Genomic DNA, 19,148 nt, shown 5'->3' with positions numbered 1-19,148 from the left:
ATCTGCGAACGTGTATGTGTGTGTTTATCTATTAGCTTCTTGCCCGTGCTGATATCAGTAGTGGTCATGTGAACGCTTGTGCCCATAGTGTTGTTAGCAAAGGCGGCAGTAACAACAACGTCAACAAGCTTGGCAACAGGATCCACAGGATCGAACCAAATACTCGACCAGCTGATGTTCGACACGTTACGATATAAATACGTTGCAATACCTTTCGAGGAATGGGTCCGCATGATTTTTCCCTGGCTAGCCTCCACAGGGTTGTCGGTCATTCGTCTACTATACGAGTAGGTTTGCCTGGCCCTCCCAGCACTAGAGTCGCCGTCGCGTCAATCGGCGTTTCTACTTCACTGCTATTTAGCGTTTCTCGACTTCGGCAGCGGCGATGACGACTGCAGCAGCTGCCGCCGCCGCCGCCGCCGCTGCTGTGGCATCAGTGTGGGGCGTTCTGATTTGTGGGTCTCCCGCCGAGAGAGACTCCTAAGAGCGAGCGGTAGGCCAACCAATTCTGCTGTTCAACCTATTAAGCGCCATAGTTGCCGGTCGGCAATTGAACCGCACCGAACTAAACCGTGCAATGATTCGCACTTCAGTTCGAACGCATCCACAGGGTGGTCCAGCCGTAACTACAAGCACTATTGCTGCTACTCGAGTGGAAGAGACCACGAGTAGAGCCAAACGGACAGACGGCGTCGATCCCGATATGTATCAGCAGTTGAGTGAGGAACTATAGACAGCTTTCGACCGCAAGCCGGAGACGATCCGACGATACTCGCCGACATAACGTGAGTTTGGCAGGCAGTGGTCGTCGGAGGATGGGTGGCCGCTGACATCCCTTCTCTATAAAGCAGCAGCTACGCAGAGTGTCGACAGGGAAGCGGTGATATAGCGCCGAAACCCAACGGCCAATTGAACTGACTGGAGAACATCGGTGTCCAGCTCGGTCTAGACTACGACTGACCTGGTGTTTATTAATACCACTATTTTTCTCTCCTCGCTACTACTTTTGCTGACACCCAGCGCCGTAAATCTCGGCACCAGCAGCAACAGCGGCGGCTGCCTTGGCGATCGCAGTGGTTGGCCCTCAAAAATTGGCCCAAGTGGTCAGAGCTCCAACATATCGATGTATCGAGGTAGATCTGCGCGTCCCAATGTGCGCAGTGCTTCACTCAAACCAATCCTACTTCATTTATTCTCTTGCCGATCGCACTGGCAACAACGGATCCCGTATAAAAAATGTCAGCAATACCGCAAGCGCGTGGCTGACGCGCGGTCAAATCCGGTGCTTTTGGCTGGTTGAGATGATTAGGTCTACAAATATCTATACAAGCGTATATTATTTAAGAGAAAAACTTGGCATTTTCGACACAAGCGTTGAAGCTTCAAAGACAACATCTCAACCCAACCCAGCTTGAAAATCACTTCTTCAAGAGTATAGTAACGTTATGGCAAAAAAACTACTTGTGCACTCATTCATACATTACGTCATTACGACCGAAGTGTTCCAAAGGAACGTTATAATAGAATTTGAGGATTCAGCTCATCTAATAGATGGCAGTACACATGGACACCTGTCAAAGGAGATTTCTTTCGATACAATATATTTGTGATCAGAACAACCTAACCACGCAAGTTGTCGACCTTTGCATCGCTGGGTATAGTCACCTGTACATACGCCGAGTGTCGACCTTGTCCGCCCTTCTATAGAGAAACAATGCCAACACTTTTTAAATAGGGAAGCTGTTGTCGCAATGCGCGCACTGATGTTTCACAAACCGTTTGCAACTACTATCTTCTTCTACTAGAAGATAGCCATTATCATCATCGTCAGCGTACTGTCAAAATTCGCCTGTCATAATTTGAAACAGCTGAAAATTTCAGCTTTGTTTTACTGTTTAACGCCTTTCTAGGTCTTCTAAAAGTCCTTCTATCTTGGGAAACGTGAGGCTGAATCAGCCGCCTCTTCAATGATGGGAATACTCCCACGATAAGAGAGCTTTGGACCGTTGTGGCGTTCGCTGTCCCTTGCCGTCGCTACCGCCAACGCTTGAACCGTATCGAGCCGCGTTGTCTTCCCTCCGTCTCGGCCTAAGGCGTTCAAGTTTTACTGTCCTTACGGCCGTAACGATCTGTAGAAGTTAGGCCGCTTCACATCTTGCTGCTGCTGCTGCTGCTGCTGCAGGATTTGTCCAACGGAAGAAAGCAACATGCCATTAGTTCAAACGCCTTGTCCTACAATTCTGACAGCGCTCTTCGAAACAGTATTACTGCTATAAGCGTATCTGCTATTATTTTAGGTATTCGCCGCCGTCGTCGTCATTGGCGTCAATTGTCGTCGCGGCATACTACCTCGTCGACGCTCTCGGGACAGGCAAACGAGAGCCGGACAGGAAGGCCTGGCCGATGAACGCCATCACTCGTGAAATTGCGTACGACAGACGGTAACCAGTAAATCGCTCACATAGGAATTAATCGACACGCACATACATTGTGTAGCGTATAGGTGACGATGCTAGTCAACAATTTACGTTTTCGTTCATGGCTTCAACAATGCTATTCAAAAAGCCACACCGTCGGATTTTCAGCGCAGTGCAACCGGCATGCGCCCTCGACGATAGCCGATTACCCACTGAACTGTTCTAGCCTAGAAGGACGTGGCCTGTATTCTGCAATCGACATGATACGATTCAGCCTGGTAGCGGCCAGGGACGCAGCCGAGAAGTAATCAAGAGTCTCGAGAGCACAAACTGGCAACATATTTGTGAAACAGATAGCAGCAACCTGCTGTAGCGGTGGATCCCCCTAGGCGATCGCATCAGGCGAACTGACGCTGAAATCCGTTGAGTTCAGATTTACGGCACCGACCGGTTCCAGTTCGCTACCGACGATTGTACGGGCACAGCATGACTGGCGATCGAGCCTAATACGGAGCATGAGCACAACAGGATAATGGTGGCAGTACATTACACGGAGCCACATACATTCGCGCGATAGGCGACCCAGCAAGCATATCATGAGCGTATTATGAGTTTCCGCCTGCATCGCTACAAGCGCCGTTAGCTTTACGTAGCGTTGGCGTTAGCATCGACGTCAGATACTGCTCGTCGACTACGCTACATTAATGAATTCCTCTCATACTCGTCGGTCAAGATTCGCCGATATTCTAGGCAAATCGGCCTGACACAGCTGCTGTTTCTAATTCTAGCATTACTCTTCAGATCCGCCTCCATCTGTCACACTCAGACATGCATTTGTCAACTTGTGTTGTTCTATTGCTTGTACGGAACGTTCATCGAACATCGCTTGTGTGGTGTTGGCCATAATCCGAAGACACCCGCGTTGCTTTTGGGTGCACGGTCAAATTTTAACGAATCGTTGCCATCCAAATGCGTTTGATCGACCCTTCAGGTGCTTCTGTTAGTACAACTTTTCGGTTGTGAGTACATAAATTCAATACAAAATTGGCGCGCTTTTTCCTCAGTCGTCTGTTTCGCTTGCATCGTATAGCTGGCAGCGGCGCTCTGACCTGTTTAGCGGAATGGCAGAATTCTGTTCTTCGGCGATAACGACGATTCATTCATTGTGTCAGTATGTCAGTATCTGTTGACTGCATAGATACGTAGGTGCCGAGATGTATGCCAACTTGTGCAATTCGGTTTTGACCATTGGCTATATCGGAACATTGGACGTAGATAGACGGTACTGAGATAGGTGTGTAGTCCCAGGTTATCTCATCAAACCTCTTGGACGCATGCCGCTCGAACGAGTCGACGGGAGGGATTCCGTTATGAAACACGGATTCTGTTCCGTAAATCAAGCATAGTGAAGCTCTCATCATGAATAGCTGTGAAGTTCAGCTGAGCTGCTAGATCTATGAATATTTTTTTTATATTTACCAATGAGTTGAGGTCGAGTCAGGTGGGTGTTCGTACGATCAAAAGAGGCTAAAACGCCGTGAAGGATGAATGCTCGTACTGAAGGTCAATTGAACACGACCTAGTGCATCTGATGTACGTGCACTGGGTACACGGTTGCAAGAAAAATGAAAACTAAATATTTCAGAAGACACTGTGCTCAAATACATAGCGATAAGACATTTTGTAGTTTCTAGGTATGAGGCTGTAGGGAACGGCATCCATCCTGGATCATTTCTATGTATCGTATCGACGATACGATAATTACCGCGGTCGTAAACATAGCTAAATCATTTTAAGAACCCGTTTATTCATTATCTTCCTGCTGCTGTTGTTGTGATGACGGGTATTTGTTGCTGCCGGTCACATTGAAGCCTCTTGTGATTGCCACTGAATCATCATGGTGATCATCATGAATGTCTGTACGACAAACTAACTGAACTCACGCTCACCCTGAGTAGTAGCGAAAGGTGCCCTCAAGAGGGCGGCAGTAAAAACGATTCCACGTACAGCCCAGAAATATGGTGGCGCACACAGGGGCACATTGTAGACGCACTGATGATCGATGTATTTAGCATCGTCATCATTATCCACTGACGACAAAGACAACTGCAACCAGGGATTAGTAGTGCAGTATGACCCACTGTGGCGTTCGGCTCCACAAATGGCGCAATCAGTGTGTTCTGGGCACGCTTGTGTGGGCACAAGACAACACAGCTTTGTAACGGTGCTTGCCAATAGATTATTCATTTTTGTTGTGACTGCTTATAACGTCCATTCTTCAATGGCGTCGACGCACTTTTTTTATCGGAACTACTCTACAACGGTGGCGCTCGGTTCGCATATAGAATACTATACTGAACTCACCGGGCTTCCTGCTGCTGGCAGTAAAGAACAAACGTCAGATTGGGGGTCTCATCGAGTCAGAAGCACCGATTCAGAAGATGTGGTAACGGCGCAGATCGTTGTCAAGGGTCTTTATTTGACGCGCAGATAACGCAGGCGCGTTAACTACCAAGTTTGACTCACAAGATGTCTAGCGAATAACAAACGTAGCCACCGCTGAAACTTAGTATGTCTGCTGCGATCGTTCCTATCGGAACTTGATTGATTGGAAAATAAACCAAGTTCGTTGGCTTATTCTCAAAATGGTTCATATTTGCCGGTATCGAGCCATGTGAAGTGATTCGGATCAGTCTGGTACTGTCGTTGCACAAAAATTCATCTGCAAAATTAACAACGGCCTATGTGTTAGGTACAGGCACGCCGGATTCTGCGTGCGTTTAGACTTTGCACTGATCACATCCATAGCCACAAGTGGAGCAGAATACGTGGCAAAGAAAATCCCATTTGCAACTCCTCTCCGTTGATCACGACGCGCCGTATCCGTCATCATTACGGCTGGCCTCTGTTGTATTAGCAAGACACCGTAAAAATCAAAGGTGATTACATCTTCGCACAGCTAACAACCGCAGCAGGATGCCAAATTGGCCCTCACCATGATGACTAGCTGTTATTTTGAGCCTAACGTTCAATTCCTCTATCACCTATTCAACATAAAGCAGAAACAGTATGCTGCTACCACAGGACAGATGCGCTCGGCCGGAATCATCTCGGTGACGGTGACAACGATTTGAAACAGAAAAAAGCAAAGCAAGCGATCAACACAGTCGAACGGCCGAATGTATTGGAAAAAGACATCATTGAAAATATTAATGAATAAGTTAACTTAACTTATTTTAGTTATCATGTCTAATTGATTTTGCTTATCCGAGCCCACTGACTTAGAGACGCCGCTGAAACGATGAAGTCAGGACGAGGATGAATGGCAAAGGGTTTTAGAAATCGTGCCTAGCTGACACATACGAAATATCCTGATATCCTAGGCAGTATGACCCAGGCAATTGCTAAGGTGCTCTTCTCCCACTGACTTGCGTCTTGTCGACAGGAAATGCAACGTCTTGCACCGAACTACTTGAAACCCCTCCCACCCTCTTGATCGCCGCGCCGTAATGTTCTGGTGCAATCAAAATGTGAATGTGTGAAAGTTCTCGTCAGATTTTACCGTAAGTTCTTATAGTGTCATTTTGTAGTTTTTGCTTGACATGGGGAGTGACGAGCAGGTACTGCTAGGTGATACCTGTAATCAGTTGTTGTTGATAAAATGCCGGTCCGCCCTCTCGCCCACTGACATGTGCTTTTCATTGGTTTTTTTGTTCGCCGTAGACGCCCATCACCTCGACGGTATCACCATCAGCGCCGATATTAACTAACCTCGTTATCTCTACTGGATAACCAAATTGTAGTAGATCTGTGCTTGCTGGGGTGTAGTTGTTGGGATGAATTATTCCGAATCCGTTTACGACGCCAGCCATAGCGGCGGTTATCGATTGTCGATCGCTGCTATATTTTTGCGACTGTTATTGTTTTGAACACAACAGACAACAGATTGGATCAATCCGAGGCAATAATAACAACGGACAAGACAACATTGCCCACTGACGAGGCAGGTGGTCGGAGGTCTGTCACCGTAGCGCTGCCGGGACGTCCATCGAAGGGACCTTTTGCATAAATAGGGGCAATAGCAATGACAGCCACAACTATCTATGCAATAACAATCACACTATGCGTTTGATTGCCGTGAAGCGGGCATTAACGGTAAAATACACGTTGCGAGTTGTCGTCGTATCGCACGTACAGGCGCAACGCCCCATATGCCGATTTTTGAACAGTATTAGGCCATGTGCGGTTAGGTGCGTACGGCAGCAATGGGTTTCTTTTCATTTGTCGGATGGTCGGCCAGCGGCTGCCGGCTACGGGTTCGTTGGCGAAACACCAACGAGCGGTGCTGAGATGTAATCAGACATGGGAGTAACATCGGCGGTGAAGACAGCAGACAGCTGCAGAAAAGCCATCAGCTAGCTTAACAAGACGTTAAATCAATGAATACGGATAGTAATATTGTGTATATATGTGTTATTGTTGTATCAAGTGCGACAAAAATAAATCTGTAATAGTGTTTATGCGTCGCGTATACGTGCGCGATTTCGACAAACAGACTTTGATTATATATATTAAACAGAAAACCTTTACATCGGATTGTCTTAGATTGAGCACAATTTATTCCTTGTTTGGATTATATAGCGGGGTTGCTGTTAGATATTGATGGGATCCCCAAACGATGCTGGACCAACACTTTTGAACTTGTATCAAGTTGATCATTTACGCGCATCGCTCTGCCTAGGAGGACTCAAATGAAAAAACCTAATAACTGCGAAGTTGAACACTTGACGAGCTATTGGAGAGGCGTGGATGTCCGCGAACTAACGTTCATTATTGTTGCTAGGTTCGTTACCAAACCATGGATAAATGATCATATAAGAAAGGAACGAAAGGGTTACTTTCAGGAGCGATCTCTTAGTGGGCGCTGAGCAAATAAAATTGTTATCTGGTGCAGCAATTCTTCTTTTGCTTCAGTTTACCTCCGGTAACAGCCTTCAGGTTCAGCTCAGCTGGCCGGGAACATTGGGAGTCCTTCGAGCTTGAGACCTGCTGCTGCCGTTATCAGCACCTACGATTTCCTGCTAACGATTGTAGAACGGTGCCATTTGTAACTGCGACTAGATAAAATAGGAGAGAAATAAATTGGAGGATTACGTGGCTTGAAAGGAACGTAAACTTGTATAGGACTTAACGTGCATATCATTGGTTGTTGTTATTGTTGCCTTGGCCAGTGTTTGCCACTCCTTTAAGCTAGCCTTTGGAACCGGGAGTAGAATGCTTGCCCTCTGAAGCTGCCAATTGGTTAGTGGGGTAGAGTTAGGGATACCGGGAGGGCAAGCAAGTCAGTCTATCAGTAGCTTTCACGATAATCATCATCAGAACATAACTCCTCTAGTAACGGCCATATTGGTTATAGTACATGACTCAGACGACACTGGCTATCTGGCGAGCAGCTATTGTTGACAACAACTATAGAGTGACGGTGAACATGCCGAAGACAAACAGCGTACAGCTGTTGGCGCTTAACGAGTTAACGCTTTCGATTTTGCACGAGCTGTATAGGCTGTTGTTATAACTTGCCCCGTAGCTGAGCAGTGGCCACCCGAATTGACTAGTGATATTTTCTCACGTTTTTTCGTTGTTACCGCCATTATTCTTATATATTGATTGCAGACAGATTCAGCTCTGTCTGCTTATCTGTCTATGTTCGTAGTTTCTACCAACCAGCACCGGCAACCGCGTGCCTGCCACGACGTTAATGTTATTGTTGCCGCTGTTTACGTTGCAGTTCTTCGTCGTCATTGACGCAACGGCCATAGCTGTTGCCGTTGCCGTCTTTGTATCTTACATTTGGCTGCGTGTGACTGCATAGGCAGACAGGTGCTGGTGCACGTTACCGCTGTTTTTTTTTTCGTGTTTATGATGTCTGTATGAATGAGTTTGTGCGTGTGTATGTGCCCGCTTTTGTCTACTGATGTTGGCTGTTACTGTTGCTCTCAGGGCTGGGCAAAGACGGAAAGTTTTGCTAAAGTGTAGCTGGCTATTTTGTTCATCTATGTGACCATGTATCTATCTTTCGATTTACCTACTAATCTAGGTAATATGTGTAATACCGGGAGGCAGCAGGGTCCCCCCTCACCTCCCGCCCGCCACTGTTCGACGTCCAAGATGCTGCCCCTCGATTCTCGATCCCGTCGATGCTTGATCTCCTCCGCCACTAGCACCATCATCACCAGTGGCGATCAGTGCTACAGCACTGGGTCGACGGCGGTGGCCATTGCTATCCTGATGCTGGCGGTGATGCAATCTGGACAATGCCAATCAGAGCGCGACGCGTTCGCGCAAGAAAATACGAAATAATAATATTAACAACGAAGACGTCCAAAACAGCAGCAGCAACAACAATGATAATAACGACGACAACAATAATAATAACGGTGATGAACATCGCCATCTGTTGTTGTTGTTATTGCTGCTGCTACTTTCGTCCTCGCGTTCGCTTTTTCCGTAGTCGTTGTTATCGTCCCCGTCGTTTTTGGTTCATTTCGAAGGGATTCGCAATGGTGGCACGAGCGCTGTGGGGCGCTTGCTTTTGCTATTGCTCTATAGATGAAATCGCCCCCACGGCCCTGCCCATTCGCACCATCATGGATGGACGACGAAGCGCAGCACATCGATGAGCGGCTGGTCGATGCCAATGTGCAGTGTCCTTGCCGGTTCATTCCCACCCTACCTTTTCCTCCGCTACCTTGCCCCTTACCGCAGACCCCCCAACTGGACTTTGGCAGCTCCCCGACAGACCCCTACTTTGCCCGAACAGCAACAGCTGACAGGGAGCGCCGCTCTTCCATAAGGACACAGCCGGCAACACCCAATAGCCTGGAGTGATGATATTGATTCTGCTGCCGCCGCCGCCGCTGCCACTGCCGTTGTAAGTAGGTGACCACTGTTCTTTGTCGCGCGCCTTCATACGACTGCGTCACTGTTGAGCTGAACCCTTTGGTCGGTCGGCCTTCCGCCACGCTGCGTATTTGATGCCAGATAGACACAGCCTTATCGTTCGATGCGTGAAGGTGAAACTGGGACTTTTTCCCTTACAAGGGGGAGAAATGTAATGAGTTTTTGTTTAGCTTTTCGTCTTTCGGTGAGATATTTATCCTATTAATTTTAATATATATATATCCAGAATAGATGTTACAGATGAACGACGTGTTCGGTGGCGTGCCTTGAGAAAGCTAGTAGACGTGATGCTGATGCCACGTAACGATTATTTAGCGCAGTGAGATAAAAAGTGAGTCAACGAGAACGAGACGAATCCGTCGAGATAACAAACTGTGCGCACTTAATAACGTTATTTAGACGTTCTGTAAAGTGTGCCATGTATTTATGGCTGGCGCCATTAAGGTACTCTAATGAAAAAAGCTGTAAATAACATTAAATTATAATCTGTATATGACAATTTTTTGTTTTTTTTTTATTGTAAGTTCTTGATGTGAGATAGGCAAAAACGATAAGTAGTGTTACACAATATATCTACGCTTCGATATGAACATGGAATCTATTGGTTTGTTATTATCCGCTTGTCCTCCCACGAGATTTAGCGTATCCAACAAACTGAGCGTTTGGATAGCGAACAAGGAACGTTTGTGTATATTAAAGAAAATAAAATGGATGCATAGACTTTATTATTATTTATATTATTATGAAAAAAATTTATCTCAGTAATATTACTCGGAAATAAAACTACCAACGATAGAAGATACTGTATTTTTTTTTGTTAAAGTACATGTTAAGTTATTGTGATAATTATTTTACCTATGGAATACAATGCGTGCGTAAAAGAAGCCTGATACCATCGGACGCACCTGATGCAAGCTCATTTCAGTGTTTTCCTTTCTCTTTATTGGCATTAATAAAGGTCTGTTTACTCGTCACTGGCCGAAAAAAACGATTTCTCTCCGTCATAGATTTGCGGCTCCAAGATTTGCGGCTTTGTATTTCCTAACATAATAACAATAATACCGGGTTGGACTTGAGCTGATAGATTTTTGTTTTTATACATTCACACAATGGATTTTTTAGCTATAAATGCTTGCCGTAAGCGTCGGCCTCTTCTGTTGTCGCACAGATCGTTAAGAACTAAAAATTGGAACTAAGAACGAACTTCAATACGATATGAACTTTTCGACCTTTGGTAATCACCTTCGATGATCAAAACATTAATCTTAGGTATGACGAAAATATAAACTATGTTTCCTCATAGAGCTTCAATTTGTCGAATTGTCCGCTACTTCGAAAAAGATAAACACCCTTAAAGCAAATTCGCTCAAAAGGCCGCCCGAAAGATAAAATAAAAACAAATCTTTTGTTAAACAAAGAATACCAGCAGCCAATGTATATATATATATATCATGTATGTAATAAGGACGTCGTGTTATGTTAAACATGCTAATGAGAACGACGATGCTGATGATGATTACAATAGTAAATATAGTATCTCTAGCAGTGGCAGGATACCAAAGCCGATACAAACGTACACATTTAAATTGCGACGGAGGCGATGCATAATTTGCCGTTATGGTCGACTACTAGCGTCTTTTAGCATCTAGCCTAAAGCAAAACAGGCGGCACGAACGAGAAGTAATGACAAAAAAAAAAAGAAGTTCAACTTCCTTCCGAAGTTCCGTTCGTGTCTTCACTCTGAAGCTCATATAAAGGTCGGCCACTTCGTCTTTCTTTCTTGTTTGCGTTCAACCGCTGCTTCTGCTGCTGCTGCTTCTATTATTACTGTTATTGCTATCGTAATGGTTGACTAGTGCTGATGCCGCTCTCACACTACCGCTGTGCCCGTTGTCGTCGCGTCTGGCAGCGGCACTGATCTATCCTGCGTCAATCGACTAATAGACGCAACTACCCCAGAGTCCCCGCATCCGACTGGCTTTCTCTGCTTGCATCGATCAATAGCGACCTACTGCGACCATCTCACCACAAGCAAGAAACACTCTTAACCGACAAACTAAGCAATAGCAGTCTTTCTTTCAGTGACCAGACGGGTTGTATTACCTATCGCTTCGACCGTAGCTACGACGATGACAGCGTATGCGGTACACTGAAAATGACGCTAGTATCTCACTAGGGCAGCGACTGGAATAACAAGCCAATTCAATCGCTGGGGCAAGAGTAGTACATGCACAATATTTTCTAGGAGCCCCTTTCCTACGTTCCGCTGCGTAATAAGACCTTATTCGTTGTTATCACCGTCGCTTCGTGATCAACGGCAGCGCGACAAGCCGCAGTGTCAACTAGCGACCGACCGATCGACCGACGGTCAGACAACATCAGCCTTTTCCGTAGGCACTTTATATTCGATGTACTAGTAGCCACGAATGGCAGCCCGACCTGGCCGCGAAATCAGTCGCGCATTGGGTTCCTTTCGTCTGCGTAAGCTGTCGCTGCTGTTCAAAGTGTTGTTCTGGGAGCCAATTTCTGCCTAGCGGATTGTTGTTGTTGTTGTTGTCATTGCCGCTGCTGATCTTGGTTGTGTTGTCATTTGGGCTGGTGACGCTGATGGCAATGATGATGATGATGTTGGGGTCGTAAGTGTTGCTGCTGGCGACGAGGCTCCAGGTGTTCGCCCCTTTTACATAGCAGTACTGCCTGCTGTTGATTCCGCCGTTTGTAGTGACGATCACGTTGTTGCTGTTGTTGTTCTGTGGCGTTTGACGTCGCAGTTGCCGCTACTGTCCCTGTCTCTGCAGCTACTATATTCCAATAATATATGCCCCCCATCTATCGCCAGATGGCAACTAAATCCCGTTTTGCAAGCCATCCCATCAATATTACTTCCCTCATCGAAGATCGAAGTCGCTGACGGCCCTTGGTACTCAGTAGCACTCTATTATGGCGTACGGCGGCCCTGCCCGACCGGACCACCGACCCGCCCGTAATTGCGGTGAGGTACCCGCCACATTCGACGGAGACACCAACAGTATTGAGCTGCGTTAGTTATCTTGCGGCGGGTTCTCGGCATTCGCATTTACCTCAGATCCCTACGACGATACTAGATATCATATATGCATAAAAGGGTGAAGTGTCGTTTAGACGCGCATGCGACAGTGCTGCACAATGGTCCCTTCCTGTGCCGCTTTCGACGCTCATGACGCGCTGCTATCAAAGCTGCTCTTGTTTTTGCGACTGCTGTGTCTATTACAAAAGATATATAACGGTGAAGCGCCGGCAACACAGTCTCGTGGGTCGGCTCTGGCGGACTGGAGTTATATAGTCCGGCCCGGGCATAATGTCGCCTTTTTCTATGAAAAGGCCTGCAGATACCGTGAGCTAGAATGAGATTTACGATTTCTCTGTGCTTTTCAGGACTCACCTGTATGATCAATGCTGCTTACCAATGTGTTGCTCACAACAATTTGGTAAAGTCTGCGGCTCAGCTCACTGCAACGATTCTTCCCTGAACGAATGAAGGAGTCGATCGCTAAGCAGAGCTTCATTTAAGCGGATCACTGAGACATAACTGGAACAAATGAAGAAAAAAAGGTAAATCAGCCCAGTCTCAGATAGATTCTGACGTGTAATACTTGTCTCAATATCTGGACGTCCCTAGGTACAAAGCCGGTGAAACCTATTAACAAGCGCCTAACAACAACAACCTCTGGACAGCCTAAAATGTCATTGCCGGATATCGAATGTTCGTTCTCTTAACAACGAGGTACCTAACACGATGAAACTTCCTGATCTTTTTCTTTTAATTTCAGTGCCATAATACATGCGCATGGTATGACTTCCGTTCTGTGCTGATCCCTTGACAGTTGTGCATACCTCGCCAGATTGATTACAACAATATTTGTATCTCTCTTTCACTGCTGTCCGTTCTTGTCCTTTTTTTAGTAACAGCGCTGCTCCGGAAGCAAGTCGCATCTTCTGTTGCCTCTTATACGCGTGCTTGTTTGTTGCGGGCTATTTCTCTTATCTGTCGGCTGCTGTATTACTGTCTGTCTGCTTAATTTCGGAACCGCAGGTAGACGTGAATGACGTGACTTGTTGGGCTGCCATTGACGCTGCTTCTATTGGCTTCTGACCCGACTTGACCCACGACCACTGTCTGCTTCATCCATTCAGCCGAGCGAGAGCCACCGGATCATCTGGTTGCTACCGACATTTACGACGACGGCGACGGTGGCAGTGGCTACTGCAACTACCGCTTGTTCCGCTGTCGGGTCTACCAATGATGAGATGGTTTTCGATTCAACTGAAGTCGAGGCGACCCGAGTCGTGAACTTGACCTGGGGCTCAAGCCCCAGAAGGGCTTCTTCTGCCCAGAACTGTGCACATTTGCATCATAACCTAAACTCTACTGCTTGAACGGATATATACTATTCATTAGTCATCTACTATTTGTGCAACGCCGAAGCAGAAGGGAGCTACGGTTACTACTGTTTCGTTGTAAGAAAAACGGATAAAAACACAGTTATCATTAAATGTTCAAAATAGCCTGGATGACCGAACAGAGGCATATATTCGTATGCTGTTTCACTATTTTCATGTCATTCATGTAGAAGCCTGCAACTCTTTGTCAGTTGATCGGTGGGTGATTTCGAGCAGACGGGTTAGATACCGATACCTTCCTCAAGAGCACGTGACGACGCCAGCACCTTGCAACAGCAGCCGTTCATACATCAGCTTCCAATGTATTTAATAATTAGTTTTTAGGTAATTTAGAAACAGTAGCTGCGATTATATCATTACCTATATAAATCATAGTTGATACAGCCAAAAGTCATTTTTCGTTTTTTGAAACAACTTCTCTCAGTTGTGTCGCTGCTATAGGTGTCCGGTTAGATAATGGGACGGCTTGTAAGCTGGACCGGGTCTCCGATGGAGTGGCATGCTTTAATCAGTTAACTCTTATCTATACTTTATCAATGCATGATAGCGCGTTAATCTTTTTTAACTGCCGGTCGGGCTATTGTCGGCATTGGAACATTGCTACATTAGTCCAGTCATATCGGATCCACCATCCACAAAGCACACGCACGTCATAACAAGCAAAATTGAACCTCTTATTTTCCTACGCTCGTGTAGCTGACTTAGAGCACACTATCCATATACTGCTGCATACGTAATTATGTGCTGAAACGTATCGAGGCAATGTCAAACGTTCATCTAATTTTCTATCTTTCTCGTATTGGCATTTGCCTACCAGTTCTAGTTGCGTTCTGCCTGACGTATATTTAATGTGTCCGTTACTATTTTTTATTGCTGCATCGTCGTTCCATTGTCAATGTCGCTGGAGGCCCACAGGGGTTCGACAGACGTTCGATTTCTTCGATGTTACCGGTACCAACCGCCAGGCACTGGTCGCGGTCGTTGCCATTCATCGAAAAGGATCTTCTTCTTCGCCTGCCCAAGCATTTGACGGTTACGTATGCTTCTTCTTTGTCTTCCCTTTAGCGTTGACGTGCTTGCGGGCCAGCAATTAAATTTTACTATTAGTTGGCCTTGTAAGGTCCAGCGGCGACGGCAGCGGCGCAACGCTCTATTTTTGACTATAACAACCAGTGGCACTAAAGTCGTTTTCACTTTACTGTTCCTGACCAACTTTGTCCGGCCTTCGGTTTGTGTGTGCTTGATTCGTTATCATCGTTGCTATTGTTGTAATTATTGTTGCAACGCTATTTTTGTTGCCTCATCGGATGACGACGATGAGCATGCCGTCATCTTGTTCGTTCAGCATCGCGCCGTCGTCAGCATTGCCGCTTTTTTGCGCTTTTGCTTTCATTGATGTAGTCTTCGTCGTTTTGGCGCCCTTTATTCTCCGTTTCGCCGTTGTCGTTGCACTATGCATCTTTTTTTTTTTCGTTGTTGTGGGGCGTCAGTGGCCGAACGCCAGTGACCACTAGCGGCTAAATGTTATCCACGAGACAGCGGCCGCCGCCGCTACTGTTGCTGCTAGTCCATCGCCGTACAAACGTGGTGTGGTGACGGTCATGGCGCAGCAGGACGACAAGCATGAGCATCATGAATCGTCAAAAGGACCTACGAGAGGCTGTCGATCGGTCGTTTGGAAATTTTGGCCGCTGGGTGGCCTATCTTGATAATGGCACATACCCTGCGCCCCTACATCTTGTCTCAGCAGAAGGGGCTGATCACTTTCATTATAATGGTCGATTATTATTGGTACATGTCCAGTTGCTATATCAGCTATTATACGGTTCATAATAGACATCAATGCGTATTGGACCGTGTGTGCCTGTCTTCTTTATTCTCTAGCGTTTTTTTCCCAGATTGTCTTTTTCATCCCCGCTGTGTTTAAGGCACCCGTCTGCTGCAGCAGGGGTAGCAGCACCGCAAATGATGGGACCGGCTTGTACCATTATCCATTTCAATGTCTTTGAAATGCCAGCAGCGTCGCATCATGTTATTAAGCCATGCAAAACTTTCCCCAGTTAGATAATGACAACAATACAATTTGCGTCTCGTTAACAGCGCCACGCGATCGGTACCGCTTTGAGTCAGGCCACTGCCGGTTCCTGGCGGTTGTTTTTTTGACAAATAATGTAACGCCAACTTTTCAGGCAGACACTTGTGTTACAAATGTCGACCTATCGGCGTTGGAACTTACTTTTACGGTAGAAAGGAACAGACAAAGCTGCCTAATATCCGAGGTATGGCCGGTTGACACTAATGAATGTGTTACCGCTCTGTTTGCTTGTCGTTTACGTTATCTGCCGTAGAAGTTGTAGGCTGTGTATGACGACGATCGTAGCAGCATTACCGCAGGCTGGACGTTACGTAACGGAATCCCATTATGGCTGCGCGGTTTGGACCGGAAAAGCCAATAGATTAACGGTAGATGGAGATGGAGCGCGCAACGAAGAACTTCCGAACCCATCTCGTTGGCTTGAGACAATAAAGAATATTATTTAGTCGGGTTGTTCAAATAAACGAGTCGTATGCGAAAAACAAAAGAAGATTCAAAGTTATAGTAAGACGGCTATTCAGCTCCCTTCTGCCCCTTAGTAAAACTGACTTCATTTTCACGAACTACGCCAGCGTTACGTAAAACGTACGTTGTCGCTGCTGAAACATCTACAGTGCTATCGTCCTGAGGACATACCCCCCAAATAAGCAGGACTTCGACGCGTAATTGTTGTCACTGTCTTAACATTCGATTTGATTATCGATAAGCAGCACATCGAAAAAAGCCATGTTACAAACCGGCGGATTGACGAAGACCGACAAATCTGCTTTTCTTATACGTATGTTTTTTGTTATTGTGCCTGATTGCTGTTCAACTACTTAATCGAGCGCCACCGGCTTCGTAATTTGTTGGCCCTTCGCTGCGTCCTGCCTGCGTAACCCAGTTAGCGGCCATCATCGCCCGACCGATTGGTCGACCATCAAATGAAGTCCTCACCAATAACAACGCTTAGTTGGCTTGTGGGTCGATGGTCAACCTCAGTTGTTTTCCTTGTCGACGTCTTCGGTAAATCAAAGGTTGACGACGCCATAGTACCACTAGTTGTACACAGCGGCAGCAGTAGAACTAGTAATAATACACATAGGGCGATGGTCATTAACCAGTAGTAGCTGCAACACCAGCGGCAAGCTACCGGCACAACCCACGCGCTTTGACTACAGCACCGCTCATACCGTTGCCACGCTCCCCCCATCCCCTCCTTCCCGTTTTACCAAAGCGCCTCGCCACTCATGGCTCGGGACGCGCTAACGCGAGAGTCCTGCCAGGAGTGATCAGGGGCCACTGCTTGGCCTGACACCAGTGTCACTGCCCAGCCACTGCGAATGCTACCGTTGAAGATGTCCTTTACGGCGGCAGAAACGACAAAGTCGACCGCCACCACCGACGGGGGCCAATAATGGCGTACATGATGATGACTCAGGATTCTTCCATTCGTTCAACGATCGTTCGTCGCGGTGTACTGGCTGCGCGATGCTGTTGTTGATGCAGTTGTCGATGCCATAATAAAGGCCCTTCTCGATGGCCGGCCAATTGCCCCATTACCCCTTTGCCGCTGCAAGTGCGCGGTTGCTGATCGCCTGTTTGCTTTGTTGCTGCCGGCGACGTCTGCCCCTCCTTGCTTCGGCCTTGGATAGTTTCAGCGTCCATCGCCAATCGATTCCGCAATGCCGCTAGTGCTGGTAGTGATCGTGTAACTTCTACGGACGCTACGGGTATGACCAAAACAGGAACGACAGCTATAAGGCTACTGCAGTGATAGCGGTCGCTCTTTGTTGTTTGTTGTCTGAAGCTGATGCTGGATTTATATACCTCGTCGTATCCTGAACAGCCAATCGGGAGGAGCCGATCGTCCTGCGGCCCTGCAGGTTTTTGTGAGCGAGTATTGAGCCTAGTAGTTTGTAGAGTTGCGCTATGTGGCCCTATAACAGGAACGTATTCGTATATTGCAATACAGGAAGAACGACAGAGAGAGAGTGCTCGATCGGCCCTTCGCAGTTCTTGTGGCGTCTTCGTCACAATTTTCTCCTCCGCAGAAAACGTTGCCACAGAAACAGAAAAAGTTTGCCAATACGGCTCGGTCCGCCCGCCCTTTTTTTGTACCTTTGCCCTTCTAGCATCGACAGTACATAGATGCACGTTGTTCGGTGTGGTGCATTGCAGCGAGACATTCAAATGGAACAGAGAAGACCATTTCTCTATGGACGTATAAATATACATACTTTTCTGTTGATGTGCGTAGCGACGGCGGTTTCCAGCGCCGTCAAGATCAGCTAATAATCGCGTGACGATGGCTTCTTCCGCTAAGCTGCTATATGTCAACCTTAAGTCGCATATGAATGTGCGCGCGTGTGTGTGTCGTCTGCTAAATGATATACACACACACACACACACACACACATATATGTGTCATAGGTATTGATGATAGCAATTGTATGTCAGAAAACACCCACTACGCATGAAAAAACGATTTTGACCTTTCTTTTTTTTTGCTATTTAAAGTACCTACTTTTCAATACTTAAAATATCTTGGGCTTCAGTCTAAAGGAGGTATAATAACAGAAGAGTTGTGAACTACTGAGCAAATATTGATCGTTAAATAATGATCTTCACTAGCATTATAAACAATGCAGGATAGACGAGTACTGCTCAAAATTTCTGATATTGATTTATATTGAGATCATATCTAGAATGCATGCCTGTTTTGCGCCATTTACCAACTGCAATAGGCAGGTGAGCGTCGTGAAATCACTTGCTTCTTCAAATATATCGTTACAAAAACGTGATAATTGATATACTAAAGGCAAGACCGCAGAAGACGTCCGCAGAGCTGGTACATCACAAGTACGTTATTAATATAATACATAGTATGATCTAAGGGGGGCGTGCTCTGGGTAGCGGATGCGCATCTCTGAGCGCGCTGCCTCATAAACGGACGGTCAACTCTGAAATTTGCATTGCAAGTGGTTGTCCTTGGCAAATTGTTGCTAAGGAATATTGTTATGATTTATAGGTATATTGGACAGAATCCAAATAAGCCCGGTTAGACCTTCTAGTACGGGCAAGTTTTTGATGCTATACCATACGGAGGACATACTCGTACAGCAGCAAGGCCAGAAGTGCTAAGAAAATTGATGAATTGGATGTGCCAATGTGCTCCTTTCAGACTCCGACGTCAGCTATGTTCGAAGTTGTTTTTATCATATAACGTATCACGTATAGGAATGGCGTACCACTGA

The 19,148-nt window shown here is 46.4% G+C and overlaps 1 protein-coding gene across 8 annotated transcripts in view; it reads left to right on the top strand.

Annotated features, from left to right (window-relative positions):
- The window catches only part of LOC111252225 (uncharacterized), a 180,061-nt gene that overhangs the window by 99,013 nt on the left and 61,900 nt on the right, over window positions 1-19,148 (top strand). For 3 of the 8 annotated variants that reach the window (XM_086993744.1, XM_022809701.2, XM_022809700.2), the window contains exon 3: window positions 12,792-12,968. The exons of 3 other annotated variants lie outside the window; for them this stretch is intronic. The gene's annotated coding sequence lies outside the window, so the exon portion shown is untranslated. Of the gene's footprint in view, window positions 1-2,297; window positions 2,442-12,791; window positions 12,969-13,186; window positions 13,207-19,148 lie in introns of all 8 variants that reach the window. 2 more of the 8 variants (XM_086993743.1, XM_086993745.1) reach the window with 2 other exon arrangements.

The sequence above is a fragment of the Varroa destructor genome, unplaced genomic scaffold (assembly GCF_002443255.2).
Source record: "Varroa destructor unplaced genomic scaffold, Vdes_3.0 BEIS01000006.1, whole genome shotgun sequence".
Taxonomy (NCBI): domain Eukaryota; kingdom Metazoa; phylum Arthropoda; class Arachnida; order Mesostigmata; family Varroidae; genus Varroa; species Varroa destructor.
This window is presented reverse-complemented; position numbering and strand designations above follow the sequence as displayed.